This window comes from Callospermophilus lateralis, unplaced genomic scaffold (assembly GCF_048772815.1).
Source record: "Callospermophilus lateralis isolate mCalLat2 unplaced genomic scaffold, mCalLat2.hap1 Scaffold_84, whole genome shotgun sequence".
Taxonomy (NCBI): Eukaryota; Metazoa; Chordata; class Mammalia; order Rodentia; family Sciuridae; genus Callospermophilus; species Callospermophilus lateralis.
Genome location: NW_027516477.1, coordinates 3,687,249 through 3,704,163, shown reverse-complemented (window position 1 = coordinate 3,704,163; position 16,915 = coordinate 3,687,249). Strand labels below are relative to the sequence as shown.

General features: G+C 33.3%; 1 pseudogene; it reads right to left on the bottom strand.

Annotated features, from left to right (window-relative positions):
• Positions 1 to 8,996: 8,996 nt before the first annotated feature.
• The window catches only part of LOC143641084 (zinc finger and BTB domain-containing protein 41-like), a 32,632-nt pseudogene continuing 24,713 nt past the window's right edge, over positions 8,997 to 16,915 (bottom strand).

The window sequence follows — 16,915 nt, the reverse complement described above, 5'->3', positions numbered from 1 at the left end:
GTTTGTATTTAAGTGTTTGTATAATACTAACACTATCTTAGGCCAAGTGGTAAGAGAAAACTATGGCAAAGCTAAGGGTTACACTGAATCAATAAAGTATCCAAGTATCTAGTGGTCTAGGACATGTCAGGATATCCCCTCTAAAGAAAGAGGCAGCTGCTGTACATTGGTTTCATTTGGAAAGCCTCTTTAGATTTTGGAGGCACTGCATATCTTATTAGGGCATGTCTCACCAATCCATTTATCTAGTGAACTTTTTTTTTTAATTGGGTACTGGAGCAAGGCCTCTGCAGCAGGTCCACACTGCAATATATCCTCCCTTGCTAACTGTGAAATGTGGCATTGCAGGAAGCCGTCAATGAAATACATGAGGACCTTCTCTCAGCATGGGAGCCAGGGACGGATAGGCCTGGCATTGGGAACTTCGCATGGCTCTCCCAATGCACATGACTTTTCCCTTCACTCTGCTAGAAAGATTCCTCATAGTACCAACAGAGATGGGCATAACCCATTGGAAACTAAAAAGCCCACCTTTTTTGGGAAAATAACAGTCTGTAGAATCTCTTTGATGTTTCCTGATATAAATAAAATGGTCCAGGCTCCATTTTGTCAGAAGTTCGATCTGTCTGGTCAGCTTGCCCGTCCTGCCCCCACTTTAAAGCTGCTTTCTGTATTCTTTTTTTTTCCCCACAATTGTAGTTTTCCTAGCTTTTATTTCTCAGCCCATTCCAGTAAGGCGAACCCCATTCACACTGCCTGCGCAGGACATGGCATAAAAGGCTTAAGAAATTGACAATCATGGATATGGAATAGAAGCTCTGGGAAATTTCCATAGATGTATCATGGCACAAAATTTTAAGTTTGCCAATAAGGTTATGCCTTCTCTGCAAACATCTGCTATTTGAAAAACATATCTTACTTTTGCTACTAGATTATGATAGAGACTGAATATGTACTCACAGGATAAAAGGAATTTTGTGATCCAAACTGCCTATTGCCAACTATCACCTAGCACAGGATAAGCGAACTAAGTCCTGAGGCCCAAGTCTGGCCCATTGTTCTCTTGTAATAGGTTTATTGGAACACAGTCATGCCACTTAATTTACATATTGTATATAACTCTTCTACACTACACTGGCAGAATAGTCATGACAGAAATCATATGGCCTGCATGACCAAAAATATTTAGCTTCTAGTCTTTTACAAAGAAGTTTGCTGACCTAATATTGATTTAACAAGCAACATTCCATTATCAAGCAAAAATGACACATACGCACTCAGATCTACACAGGCCTTAAAAACACACAAGCTATGCAAACAAGTGACTGAAGATTTCTATAATATATATCTTCTACTACTTTTCTGCCTCTCAAACTATGCCTAGGTAAAATTGGAGATTTCATGAAGATTTCATGAAGAAAGTAAAAACTCTGTTGTATGGAGAGATCTCTAGGGTTGATCGGATGAGAACAAAGCTATATTATAGCTTCCCTTTAGGTATGGCTGAAACATACTCTTTGAGAATGTTTTAGTAGTCTACTTCATAAGGAAGACAGTCTAAGGATTTATGCAGATTCCTGGGTAATAGCTAATGGGTTGGTTAACTGGACAAAGTTTTAGAAAAATCAATATGGAAAATTGGTGTCAAGACAGTCTGAAGAGAAGCATGTAAAAAGGCCTGCCAAAATAAGTACAGGATGTTAAAATTAAGTTGCATGTAAATGCCTATCAGAAAACATCCATGGCAGGCAAGGAGATTAAGAACCAGGTAAAAACAATAACCTTGTCCTGTGGATGTCAGAATCTTTCCTAAGGAAGGAATCCATTTGCTTATTCATCTAACCCACTTACCTGTGGCCATAGTAGCATGGGCAGAGACCAAGAATAACTTCACACATGGTCTACCCTTACCAATGCTTATGTGAAAGGCCACTGTTGAGTGCCCAACCTAACAAAGATCAATGCTAACTTCCCCCAAATAACTTCATTTTCCAATGGCACCAGGCAACTTCCTATGGCATGTTGTTACACTAAGCCTTTTATGGTAGGGGCAATATTTTTTCTCTCTGAATATACATGGTGGTACTAACTGCCATTATCCAAGGATTTATAGAGAGCTGCATCTATAACCAATGAATCTGTGATGGTTTTCAAAATCTCAAAAGTTCCTTTCTACTACTTACTTCAAGAGGGAAAGTTTGTGTCCCATGAATGTGGACTAGAACTAGTGACTCACAATGTACTGCAGAAGTGACGCAATATCATTTCCAAGATTAGGTTAGGAAAAGACTGAGCTTAAATCCTAGGTATACTCTCTCTTTTTTTTGGATTGCTTTCTGATAGGGTGTGTGTGAAGAGTTGGGTTTGGGGGTTGGAGTCAGCTGCCATATCATTAAACAGCCCTGTGGGGAGGCCACATAGTGAGGAACTTAAGCCAATGGCCACACGAGTGAGCTTGGAAGTATAGCTATTCTGTTAAGAGTGCAACCCTGATTAACAGTTTGCCTTCAACTTCATTAAAGACTCTGAGCCAAAAATCACCCAGCTAAGCCTCATCTAGATTCCTGACTCTCAGAACTGTGAGGCAATAAATGTCTGTTGTTTTAAGCCACTAGGTTTGGTATCATTTGCTAGACAGCAATTAAATATTACATACAATGTTGCCTATCATCAGCAAACTCACTTTACAGAAATGGGACTCATGCCTAGAGAATTTACTAGTCTTGGAACACTGAAAAGCTGCTGCCTTGATAGAATTTATAGTCTATCAACAAAAAGCTGTTAAGGGGCCAGATGGAGCCAATAGTTTGTAAGGCTGGGGTACTGTCCTCTGGCATACAGTTTATGCCTTTAACCAGCAATCATTTCTCCCATGACCAGAATGTAGAGTTCTGTTTGTGAGGGGTTTAAGAGGTCAGAGTCTCCACTGTCACTATTATACAGAATTACTGATTTAATTATTAGAATGTTGCTACACTTCATAGATTTCTCTCCAAAATAAACACCATAAAGCTGAGCACAGTGAGAACCTGAAATAAGATTACAAGTTTTGAGGACAGCCTTGGCAAGGCAGAAAGGCCATATCTCAGTATAAAAATCAAAAAGAGCTAGGATATGGCTGAGTGGTAAAGTGCCTCTGAGTTCAATGATCAGCACCCAAAAACAAAACAAAGTGCAATATGGCTACTTCAAACAAAACAATCATTATTAATATTTGAATTTAGACACTTATGAATCATTGGATTGTTTGAGGTTTACACATTTAATATTTAAATTTTATATTTAAATATTTAATATTTAAATTAAAAAAAACTTTCAAATGATATGTAATTTTTAAGAAATAAAAGTAAAAGTGTGCCCCAAGTAGTTGGTTTTCCATTTGCTCATGGTCTTTGAATTCAGCTTTACAGAGGCATGCAGAGTACTGCATTTTCCATGATGTGGAAATATAATTCAATAAAACCTAGATATACTTTATTGGGACCAAAGAACTTTCTGTTTATTTTAAATATCAAAATAACACAAAGAACTAATTCAATACACAAGACATTTCCTATTCTTCACAGAGAACTGAATTTTTCCATAAAGACATTATACTTAAGAAACATGAGACAAACAAAATATCTATTAAACTCACATTTTATACAGTTGACAATCATAAATTTTGATATTTCAGATTTTTCTTTGTAATTTTTCTTGAAAGTATCCTTAATTAAAAACAAAAATTATTATTTGAGACTGAAAACAAGTCCAAAACCACTTCTATTTTAATGTACATCATAAATCCCCTTAATTAGAACATTTATTACACAACATGGAACAGTTAAATATCCAGATTTGTAATTTTTTTGGCAGCAACACTCATCAACGGTTATTACAGTTTTAGCTATAGGGATAAGAGTGATTGTTGAAAGGAATAAAATTTTTATAATCACTTCATAGCACAGTGTACATTGTCCAACTTTAACGCAAACACAGGTAGCAAGCAGAGGCTAAATAATGAGATGTGCACATGCTCTTTATTCAAAACACGCTTCTGAATCCCCAACAGTAATGCAAATACTGAAATTTTTTTTAACCTACTTTGAAAAAAAATAAAGGTTAGGTTCATCTTTGATAACTTCTATGCTCTGAATATAATCCTTAATTTCTCTTTATAGAAATGGCTGCAGAGACTAAATTTTAATTATTTGGGGATTGTTCAAGTCATAGACTTAAGATCAATACACAGCAAGTTGAAACATGAAGAGTAAGCAAAATGTAAGTACTCTCTCTCTACAAAAACTTTCTTGCTCCCATTCTCCACACAATATAATCCTATTACTTCTATCTTACTAATGCTACTTTCAAAGAGAAAGAGCAGAAAGCATGCTAATGGTAGGGGGAAAGCATTTTAGGTAAAAAAAAATTCAGAGAAAATAAAGGAACACCCTAAAACACTATGGACTATAGCAAGGGAAATGTGCAAAGAGTAGGATCTATAAAATTGCCTATTTCCTAGAAATTGAATAGAAAATTATTCTCACATTATTCATCATTCACTAATAGCAAGTAATATTTACTATTACACTACTCAAAGTTTTAGAAACTTGTTATTGTTCCTTTTTAAAAAGAATACATTTTATTTTCATTTAAAATTTGGCACTAAGTCTTAGAATATCCAAATATGACTTTAAAAATCCTGATTTTTCCTGAGTTCATCAACTCAAGTTATATATTGGTTGGGATATTGCTGCTTCTAATGGGAATCTTATCTCAAACCATCACCTCTTGTTCAGATTTAGGCAAATTAAAATAAGAAGTCACTCAGTGCAGAACAGTGTGGTTATGGTAACTGCGTGGTTATGATTATTCAAAAAGATAGAGAGAGAGACAGACACACTATTCATTTTATTTGTTAGACTCTTCTAATAAGCATTTAAAGACAGGCCCAGGAGTGACTTCACAGTTAACTATATAGGCTACAATACAGATTTTTTAAAATGACATATAAATCATAAAAACAAATGTTCACACTAGCACTTAGTGCCAATTTTCCTACATAAACATAAAATAACCTAAACAAGTTGTTGCCTAACCAGCAGGCAACACAAACATAAGACCCATAACAAACAAGAAACTCAAAACAAAACAAATCATTTATTAACCAGTACAATCTAGCTAGCAGAATCAACTAAGCAAGTACAACATTTTGAAAAGGCACAAAATAGTCAAGAAAAGATGGTATAAAATGACACTGTCAAAGAGCTAATGCTTAAAATCTGACTTTTCATCAATTATATTAGAATGATATGGTAAGAAGAAAATTCAGGCTTATAAACATACCAGTTCAATTGTATTGAATTTGTTAACAATTACAGAGTGAAAAGCAATGAATGATGCTTAATTATTTATTAGCCCTTAACTAATATTTTATGGTCACTCTGCAAACATGTTTGGACACTTTAAGTTTCACAGAACATTTGTAATTATTTCATGACCTATCATCACTTAAAAGAAAATCACTCACTAAAGCACCAATTTAAAACCCTACTTTTGCTACTCCTCTTTTCTCAGCAATGAATGTCTAAATTACTCAAAAGTATGCAAAAACTATTACCTTATAGTTACTGGTTATGAGGAACAAATCCTAATCTCAAATGGTATTTTAGGCTGCAAAAAATAGGTGGGTTTTTTATATATATATAAAAATAACAACTTAACCCCCCCAAAATTTCTAAGGCAAAAATTATTTTGATAACGTAGTGTAAAAAATAAGATTATTTAGCATTTGATAGTGTTCACTAAAAACAACATTCAATTAAACTTAAGAAAACTGAGTATACTTACTTATAATTGGTTTGTCAGTATACTATTCCCAGAGTATTTTTGTCTGTTTTTATTGTTATACATATAAACACAAACAGTTAATACTTAATCTCAGTATTCAAACTAGTTTTTTTTGTTTGTTTTTGTTTTTTCTTTAAACCCATATTTCTAGGACTTCAACTGTGCTTCTTTGGACAAATACTTATTCAAACAACAGAGAATTTAAAATTTTTAAGACTATTTAATACCTATTAAAAATCTTTGGTGCATTTAAGTCAAAACAGATTAGGTTAATAAATTTCTGCACTTGATAAATTATTCAATTTACAGACTAAGTGCTAATTGCTATCTGCTAAAAATTAACTTAAAACAATAAATTATGTTTATAAAATAACAATTCTCAATAAGGCTAAACTTCATTCAAACTTTTAAGGATAGTTATAAAATAAAATGGATTACAGGGTTATAGAAAGGTAAACTGAAAAGAGTAGGCTTCATTTTATGCTTTTTGTGCTCAATGCAAAAGCTTACATACATTCAGTTTGCCCAAATCAATGAGGTTTTCCCAATTTCAAAATTTCTTAAATTTCTGGAAATTCAAGGCAGCAGATTAGTTTTCTTTTTGTTGTTTCTTCATAAGAATTAAACTCTCTACCAGACATGGTTACAGTTAAATGAGGGAATGTAATCCCTGGCACATAGTAAGCCACCATTAATGCCACCTTTCTTCTTTTCTACTGGTAACTCTGCAACTTACTGATCACATGAATTTAAATGAGTCCTTTCATCTTAACCTCCGATTCTTTCTCTACAAAATGGGAATACACCATGTCCTTTCTATTTCAGAGCTGGTTATGAGGTTCAAATGAGATAATAAGTGAAAGCATTTTAGAAAACAGTAAACCACTATTCAAGTTTAAGTTATCTTCAATAATAACTAAATACAATTGTGTTTCACTTTACATAAGAGATGTTTCTCAGAAAAGTTCTATGTAAACCAATCCCTACAATTATACCATATATTTAAAACATCAGAACATTATTAAAAGATCCCTAAAGCAAATACCTTCAAACAGCAAAGTATTCTTTTCAATGTGAAAATGCAATATCCTCTTTTTTTTTTTGGCCACCAAATATACAATATAATATAATATATATATATATATATATATATATATATATATATATATATATATATATATATACCATTTGCCTTTTTGTGAGTCCAAATTTTTCTATATTAGCTTATATAGAAGGCAAAGTATATTTTTAGGTATGATTTATTTTTTATTATAGTTAAGATTTTTAGTTAAAATCTTGTCAGTCTTTATTATAAAAATCATAAAAATGTATTTTTAACAGTCAATCTGAAAGACTAGACTAACAGTACCTTATAGTCAAGCTCAATCATGTAAGTACTCCAGGTATAACATTTCCACATAAAGTAAATGAGAATGCTTTAGAAAGAAGAAATAATATAGTAATGATGTCTACTGGTCCTAAGATATTTATAACTAAACCTTAATAAATGAGGCAAAACTCAGGTTGGTTTTATTATTTATATGAGCTACTTTGGTTAAATGCTTCAATTCTCAACATTTTTTTGTTTTTATTATCACTAACATGGCAAATTTTCCTATAAAGTACCTTCATTTCTTAAGTGCTTCATCAGTTTCTTCCATTACTAACTGGTTAAATTTTATTCACTAAAAGTTCATTATTTTATTTGTGATTTTCTTATTCACAAGGGCCAGGCCAGACTTTACAGTTTACACACAAAAAAAGTGCTTAAAGCAATTGGGAGTGTAAACAAAATTAAAATGGAAAACTTTGAGAACTGCTATTTTCCAGTAGTTTACAGATAAATGACAAATCAATAATAAATCAACCCTGTCCAGTCTAATCCTCAAGCAATCCTACTAGGAAACATTATCCTAGTGTAAGTTTAAATTGACTTGAAAATATGGAAAGTGCATATCTTTAAAGATATTCTATAATTTCAATGTTTTTCCTCAAATTCAATCAGTGAGCTTTCATTGTTAACTGCTATTTCTTTTCTCCAAGTCCTCAACTTGTGTTTCATAAAAAAATAAGAATGAAGGATAATTATAAACATTCCGCTAATTATGAAAGCAAAAATAAAGATCTGGATTGTATGTGAATCTGTAAACAAGTAGTAGCTTCATTCAATTAAAGTAAAGTAGGTGCAAATTTTAGAATTTGTTTGCCATCTTTTCTAATGATTATACATGAAGTAAGTAGGTTCTTTATCCCAATTTCAATCTGTCAAAGTAAATGAAACTCAAAAGTAGTGCATTCAATTGTGTCACTAATTAGTCATAACTGCTCCTTTATTAATGAGATGAAGATATATGCTATGACATATTGTTAATGTTCCTGAAATAAATGACAAAAAAAGTTCAAAAGGTTAACTTACCTTGGAGATATCTAGTTAAGGCTGTCATATTTTTCATCTAACACATTTTTAACTTGTATAATTTAATGCGTAGATCAATGTTTTCATTTATTATTCATAATAACTCAAGTAAAGGCAAAACCTGAATATCTGGATTATCATTTCAATCCAACATTTCTTTTAAGATGCTAATCTTATATAAATTAGCTTCTGGCTTTGAGTATGTCAAAAGTCTGAAGCATTATTATACCTGAAGTTATGAATAGATGGCAAGACATCACAAATATACCCAAGACTTTCTTATATATTCAAATTCTTAATTTCATTAAAAATGTAGATAAAATAAGTTAGGATAAGAAATTATCAGTATACTTCTACATTCTTTCTTAAGGGCTACATGGTTCTTAAACTTGTTTCTAAAATAGGGAAAGAAGAAAAGATATAAGGCTAAAGAATAAAACTTTCCACTGATGATTAAAAAAAAATCCCCATAATGTCAGTAGCTAATTCTGAAAAGTTCAAGAACCTATTAAAAATTAGCACTAACCATTAAAAAAATCACAAAAATGTTTACTTCAAATATTATGCCAAATTATGTCCAAATATTCATGTATTCAGTCAACAGAGGCACACTGTTTTCTTGATCTGAAACTGTTCTGAGGACTTGAGAAACTACAAAAAATTAAAAAATAGCAGCCCTACTAGCTTAAAAGCCACCAGGTTTTAGCTACCATTTAGCACATAACCATCATAAAGTCTGTGGAATGTTTACTCATGAATGATGCTCATTAGTAGAAATATTCTGAACAGCAGTAGTGTTATCAAGGCCTAGTAGTATTCCAAGGTAAGACTGTTCTCTAGGATCAAGTATTTGTTCAGGTCGGACTGGATGAACTATATTTGCAGGTTGAGGAGTAAGAGTATATTTTTCCAGGAGAGCTAAATGAGCTGCACGTGGATAATCAGTTGACTGTGGCTGTGGTGACAGAATCTCATGAGAAGATGGTGGGAGTGTATGATGCACCAGGTCACTCGGAGTATCAGGCATCTGAACTGGAACCAATGTTACTGGAAAACACACTTCAGCAGATACATTCTGTAACATAGTCTTGGCTTCTGGTTGATAAACTTTGGGCTGGTCCATATATTGTTTTGTTTCTGGTTGGAAGATTTTATCATCAGATGAGTACTCTACCGGCAAGGACACAAGTTTTTCCTCAGAAGTACTGAGAGGATCATCAGGAGATTTTATCCCATGAACGTGGTCATTATGGTATTTCAACTTGTCTTTCCGCTTAAATGTTGCATTACAATGCTGACAGTTGAAAGGTCAGGCATCAGAATGAATAACCAGGTGTTTTGTTAAGGTTTATTTAATTCTAAAAGATTGATTACAAGTTTGACACTTGTATGGTTTTTCACCTGTATGAAAAAATAAAATAAAATTAATTGTAAAGTGTACCCAATTGATAAAATGATAATTTAAATTGCAAGGTTTCCATCTGCATACTTGTAAGACCTTAATAAGAACAATCATATTAAATTAAATGCTATCACAAAAAGGGATAGTATAGTAAAGTGATGAAAACAATTAGTTAAATATCAGAAAGATATGGGCTTGAGTTGTGGCTACACAACTTACTAGCCAAACCTTAAGCAAGCTAACAACTTCTACTAAGCCTAGTTTCCTCACCTGTAACATGAAATAATGATAGCACCTAAATGGAAAACTGAAATAACACTGCTCAGCACTAATTATCATTTCTCACTTTATTCCCACTATAGCCTCCAAAAGTTTCGTTAAACTTATTTTCTTCTATCCAAGGAAGATAAAAATCATAACAGAAACTCTGATCAACCTTTTTCTTTGGATCAGAATGAGAAGTAGTCATAATCATCTCTAGCCCAAGGTCTAAATAAGAAAAGTTGATGGGAAAGAATTAGAAGGCTAGATCAGTTTTCAATTCCTGAGTCAAGGATCTCACACTATAGATTAATTTGCTTTTTTATATAAGGCATTAAAAATTCCTAGGTTAGCCAGTGTGATAGGCAGAATAACGGTCCCTCAAAGAGGTACACATTCTAATCCACAGAAGCTGTGAATACATTATATCACACAGTAAATGACACTTTGCAGATATGATCAAGTTTAGGATCTAAAATGGACAGATTTATTGGATTATGGAGGTGAGTCCAATATAACTGAAAGAGTCTTAAGAACTGTCTGCTAACTGAAGAATAATGGGTGAGAGACAAGTGACAAGAGAACTCAGCCCCAAATTACTGGCTTTGAAAATGGAAGAAGGGAACCCGGCAGGACCCAGGACACTAAAAGTTGTAAAAGGCTCTTAGCTTGCCACCAACAAGAGAATTAGAACTTTGGTCCTAGCCCTGTAACTCCATGAATTCTATTTTGCCAAGAACCTCAGGAATTGATAAATACATTTTTCCTAAGAGGCCTCAGAAAAAAAATACAACCCTACCAACACCTAGATCTTAGCCCAATGAACTACAAGTTCATAAATACATATTGTTTAGACTGCTAAATTTGTGATAATTTATTACACCATCAATAGAAAATAAATACAGGCATGCTAATATTGCAATATACAAAGGCAAATGAGATTGCATATCTACTATTACAAATGAGATTTCATATCTACTGTTACATGGGAGATATATATTTAGAAGTAGTTGGATACAATACCTTTATTTTGTTTATTTATTTTTATGTGGTGCTGAGGATCGAACCCAGGGCCTTGCATGCATTCTACCGCTGAGCCACAATCCCAGCCCTTATATGGGTTTTTATCCTTATCTCCTTCAGCTCTCCATTTAAAACATAATCTATTCTTGTAGAAAATTAAAGAGAGAACTATCTTGGAGCTGAGAAACTATTTCAAATGATTACTTCTTAGGTATTATTGTTTAATATTTTGCAGCCCATTACAACACTGACAAACCACTGACAAAATTTATACAGATGGGGATGCTGGGAACCTGCTACCATTAGATTTCTACTTGGTTCTAGACTAACAGCATTACCAATGTTACTAGAACGAAAGTGAGACGTGAAGTAATACACTATATAAAGAAGTAACATTTCTGAAAAGGAAGTACTTTTTAACTATATATAGGATGCGCTGTCTCTGACATTTGATTTTACAGTTGAATGCCTAGAATTAGAGACAATGACAAAATTCATACTGCTTTGAGAGTGAGAAAGAAAAAAAAAAGCTTATACTGTTAAGATGTAAGAATTATAATTTCTTTCTATAAATCCCTGACATCAATATATGACATGCAAGGAGCATTCTATGATTGTCCTTGAAAATAAAAACACTAATACAACAGCATAACACACACCACCAAAAAGCATAGATTTGATTTTTAAAGATAAAAACGTGAGTTTTAAGTGTTTTCCTTTGGCATATTACTAAGCATAATGGCTTCTATGAGTGTCTTCATGAAAATGCTTTTATAAATACAAAGATTTTCTTTCTTCCTTCATTCTTTTCTTTAACTTAAAGAGCCAATTAGTTCTAGTGTACAACAATAGTTTTAGAAAACTGGAACCTGATAGGCATATCCTTTGAGATATCTATTATCATTTTAAACAGATGCCATTTTCAATAGAAAAATAAATAAATTTGGGCTTATAAAAAGACAAAATCCATAAAGGAAATGTTGATGTTATGGAATGTATGAAATATATCTGGGTTGTATGAAGATACACAAGTAGCAAAAGCCAAAAAAATAAGTACATGAACTTGATGAAAGGAGAAATATAGAATAAAAAAATATTTTTATAGTGAGATTTTCTAGAGTAAAATTATCTATTTAACAGCAATTAAACCAAGTTTTATGCCTCTGAGGAACATAAATGAGAGACATAAGCAACCAAAGAAAGGTACTTTTCAGGACCTATAGAAAGGAATCTATTCACACCAGAAAAAATAAAACAATACTCAAATAAATGCCAACTACTTCTCAGTTATAATTCTAACACATATGAGCCTTTAGAATTTAAAAATGCAACCCACAGGATCAACTATCTTTAGATTAAAATCTAGTACTTAAAATGTAATGAGGGCCATTTATTTCAGACTTGATAGTTTATATCAGACCATGTTTCTTGCTGGAGTGAGGGGAAGATAAAAGCTCAAAAAACAAAACAAATCAAAACATAGCAATAAAAGCCTACTCTTTAAAGGTACCGAATGAAGCACAACCAAGTCAGCCAGAACCCATGGGCCCAAGGTTCTAGAGACACAGGAAGTATGGAGGTGCTTTCTTCTCTCTTCAGTGCGCTTTCAGATTCAGTTTATGGGAAAATGAGGTCAAATTGCAGCCTAGGGCTTGAGGAAATCTTACTGGAATAAGAAGACAAAAGTTGGAGCTTTGGACTATCAAGAACTTGAGGGGTCAGAAGCCTGGGCGGGGCAGGGAGGAAGAAGAAGAAGAATAGAAAAATGAACCAAAATATCTGCCAATTCCAAAGATGAACATTTCCTGAGTGAGACAGCTGGAGACCAGGGGCTGAGGGGCTAAAGGACTGAGTTTCTTCAGCAGTCCCAAGGGGTGCTGAGAGAGATTAGAATTCACGACTCTTCAAAGTGAGAAAAGATACCATTCCTTCAGTAAAGACCCCAAAATATGATGAACTAGAAGACAGACTAGAAATAAAAAAAGAAATAAAGCAAGGTCATTTCATGCTCCATCTGCTGGTGAGAAGAATATTAAATCTGTGAAAAAACACATCTTAAAGAGCGTCTATAAATTTTAATTACAAAATCCAAAGTTCAATACAAAATTACCAGGCATGCCAGAAACAGGAACAGGTGATCAAATGGCAAGAGAAGAAAACATGGTGACAGATTTACCAAAAATTTCAAAGAGCTATATTTATAAGGCTAAGACATCAAAATCAATATGGTTAATATGTTCATGAAGATACAAAAAAAAATTTCACCAAGGAATTGGAATGTGTAGAAAGGAAAGTTAGAAAAATTAAACAATTGAAGATAACAATTTGATAGGTAGATTTAACAGCAAATTGGATGCCATAGAAGAAATGATTACTACCATGAAAGCTGTATCAATAGAAAATATCCAGATAAACATATAAAGAGATATATAGGATAAAAAAATAGCATGACAATGATATATGACAAAGTGAAATGGTCTAACATATGAATACTTGAATTCCCAGAGTATATAACAAAGCTATATTTAAAGAGAATGTAACTGAGAACCTTCCTAAAAAAAGAGACAGCAAGTTGTAGATGCAGTAAGTTCCACAAGCTTCACAAAATATAAGCAACAAACTACAACAAAAAACACATGAAGTCATACTACAGTTGTTATGGTTTAGACACAAGGTTTTCCCAAAAAGCTCATGTGTGAGACAAAGCAATAAAGTACAAGAATTGGGTTATGAGAGCCTTAACCTCATCAGTACATTTATCCACATGAATGGCAGGGAGGGTGTGGCTGAAGGAGGTAAGTCACTGGAGGCATGCCTTTGGGTATGTATTTTGTCCCTGGTGAACAGAGTTCCCTCTGCTTCCTTATTGCCATGTTCTGAGCTGTCTTCCACTGCCCTTCTCTTCCACCATAATGTTCTGCCTCATCTCAGGCTCAGTGCTATAGAGTTGGTCATATATGGACTGAGAAATTTAAAAGTATGAGTCAAATAAACTGTGCTTTCTCTAATTGTTCTCATCAGGTCTTTTGGTCACATCAACAAAAAAAGCTGATTAATACAAGAGCAAAACTATTGAAAACCAAAGATAAAGAAGAATCTGTAAAAGCAAAACCAACTGGGAAACATTTCTTTCAAGTGATCAACAATAAAAATAACAGTAAAAATTTCAAAAAAGTCAAAGAAGCTTGAAGAAGAGAGATGACATATTTAAAGTGCTATAAGAAAATAAATGCTAATGTCACTTTATAGCCAGAAAAACTATCCTCCTTAAGGTAAAAATAAAAACATTTCAGTTAAATAAAAGCTAAGAGAATATGGTGTTTCTCATGCAGAAGGAAAATAACTATAGATGCCAAAGATAATGCAAGAAGGAATGGAGAGTAAAGGAAAAATATATGATCAAATCTAAAGAGAAAAAAAATCAGAATATTAGAAAATATTTTAATGGCATTATAGTGAAAATATGAAATACAAAACTTGAAGAATGCAATGAATCAATTCATTATGTAGAGCTTTAAAAGACAGAGTAAAAAAATACATTACCAATAATGGGAATGAAAAATTATTATAACCAAAGATCCTATAATCATTAAAGAGATAAATAAAATACCCTGAATTCTTCCAAAAGATTTGGTATTTTAGATTATACAAATATCTTAAAGTCAAAAGAGACACTGAGTATCTGACAGCTCTATAACTATTAAAGAATCTTTAATTAGACTGGGGATATAGCTCAGTGGTAAAGTGTTTGACTAGCACACAGAGGACCTTGTATTTGATCCCCAACACTGCAAAAAATTAAAACCTTTCTCTAAATAAAATAAATAAACTCAGAGGGATTTACCACTGAATTCTTCCAAATATTGAGAGTATGATGCCAATTTTACACAAACTCCTCTACGTACTTCAAAAAGATGTATTATTTCCCATGTCATTTTTTTACCAGTCTCATTATAACAAAGTATGAAAGGGACATTACAAGGAAAAAAATATAGGTAGTATGTCTCATGAACATAGAGAAAAAGGGAGAAAGAAAAAAAGAAAAGAAAAAAAAGGAGGAGAGAAATAAAAGCAAGTGAACAAACTGAATTCAGCTATACAGGGTAATACATCAGGAACAGGATGTTATATCTTGAATACAACATGATGGAGGAACAGGGTAATATATCATTAACAGAGTAATAGAACATGAATCAATCTGTGTTTATTCCAGAAACGTAAGGTTTGACATACAAAACTAAACATAACTTATCACATTACTAAACTTTAAAAGTCTATACAGATAGTTCAATAGAACATAATAGAATTGACAAACCACACATGTGATCACTTAATTTAAAACAAATGTATCAACAATATGCAGTGAGAATAGTCTTTCAGTAAACAGTGGTAGCACATCTAGATAACTATATGTCAAAATGGGAATATTAATTTAAAACAAATGTATCAACAACATGCAGTGAGAATAGTCTTTCAGTAAACAGTGGTAGCACATCTAGATAACTATATGTCAAAATGGGAATATTCATCCCTCCTCAATAACAACAAAAATTCAAGATGCGTAGATCTAAATATGAAGGTTACAATAAAGCTTCTAAGAAAGTGACATCCAAAGTTTCGATTACCTGGGGTCAGTTTGTCTTCATTATCTGAAGTTAAAGAAGTTTGTTTCTTTAAAGCTTTCAAACCAGGAGACTACTGCAGGAGCAGAGATCCACCCCAGACCTCCCACACCAGCCTGCAGGGGACCCAGGCTCTCAGTAGGCCTGGTCCACCCCTCCTGCAGCCACACCCACCACAGGACTGTCCCTCCCAAACAGCAGACTACCAAGGGAGGTCAAGCCCAGAGGCCCAGATCCACCCACACCAGCTTACACAGGACCCAGATCCAGGATGCAGTAGCATTCAATGAGGGACACCAACAGGGTCTGGAAGCCCAACATCAAGTGAGGTACAGACAATCTGCATGGGTACTATAAGACTAGAGGAAAGAAAGTGTAATATCTCAGATCCACACTGCAAGAAAGGAAGACACATAGACAACATGAAAAAACAGGGAAGGAAAATGCCCCCCAAAAACCAGGACACTATAATAAACAGAACCCGTGGACAGGAAAGTTGATGAAATGTCAGAGAAGGAGTTCAGAAGGTTCATAATTAAAATGATCTGTGAACTAAAGAATGACCTAAATGAGCAAATATACGCAAAAATTGATTACTCAAACAATGCATAAGAGAGCAAATACAGGAAGCAAAAGATTACTTCCAAAGAGAGATAGAGACTCTGAAAGAAAACCAGTCATAAATCCTTAAAATGAAGGATACAATAAATCAAATAAAAAAGTTAGAAAGCATAACCAACAGACTACATCACTTGGAAAAAAGAACGTCAGATAATGAAGACAAAGTATATAACCTGGAAAATAAAGTTGACCTCACAGTGAAGATAGTTAGAAACCATGAACAGAATATCTTAAGAATTATGGGATAGCATCAAAAAACCAAAACTCAGAGTTACTGGGATAGAGGCTTTTATTTCTTATTTTGTCATTGATTTCTAATTTCATTCCATTATGATCTGATAGAATGCAGGGTAGTATCTCTACTTTTTTATATTTGCTAAGAGTTTCTTTGTGGCATAGTATGTGATCTATTTTAGAGAAGGATCCATGTGCTGCTGAGAAGAAAGTGTATTCACTCGTTTGAAGAATGAAATATTCTATATATGTCAGTTAAATCTAAGTTATTGGTTGTATTATTGAGTTCTGTAGTTTCTTTGTTCAGCTTTTGTTTGGAAGATTTATCTAATGATGAAAGAGGTGTGTTAAAGTCACCAAATTTATTGTGTTGTGGTCTATTTGACTCTTGAACTTGAGAAGAATTTGTTTCAGATGCTCCATTGTTTGGGGCATATATATTTATAATTGTTAAGTCTTGTTGGTGTATGGTTCCCTTGAGCAGTATGTAGTGTCCTTCTTTATCCT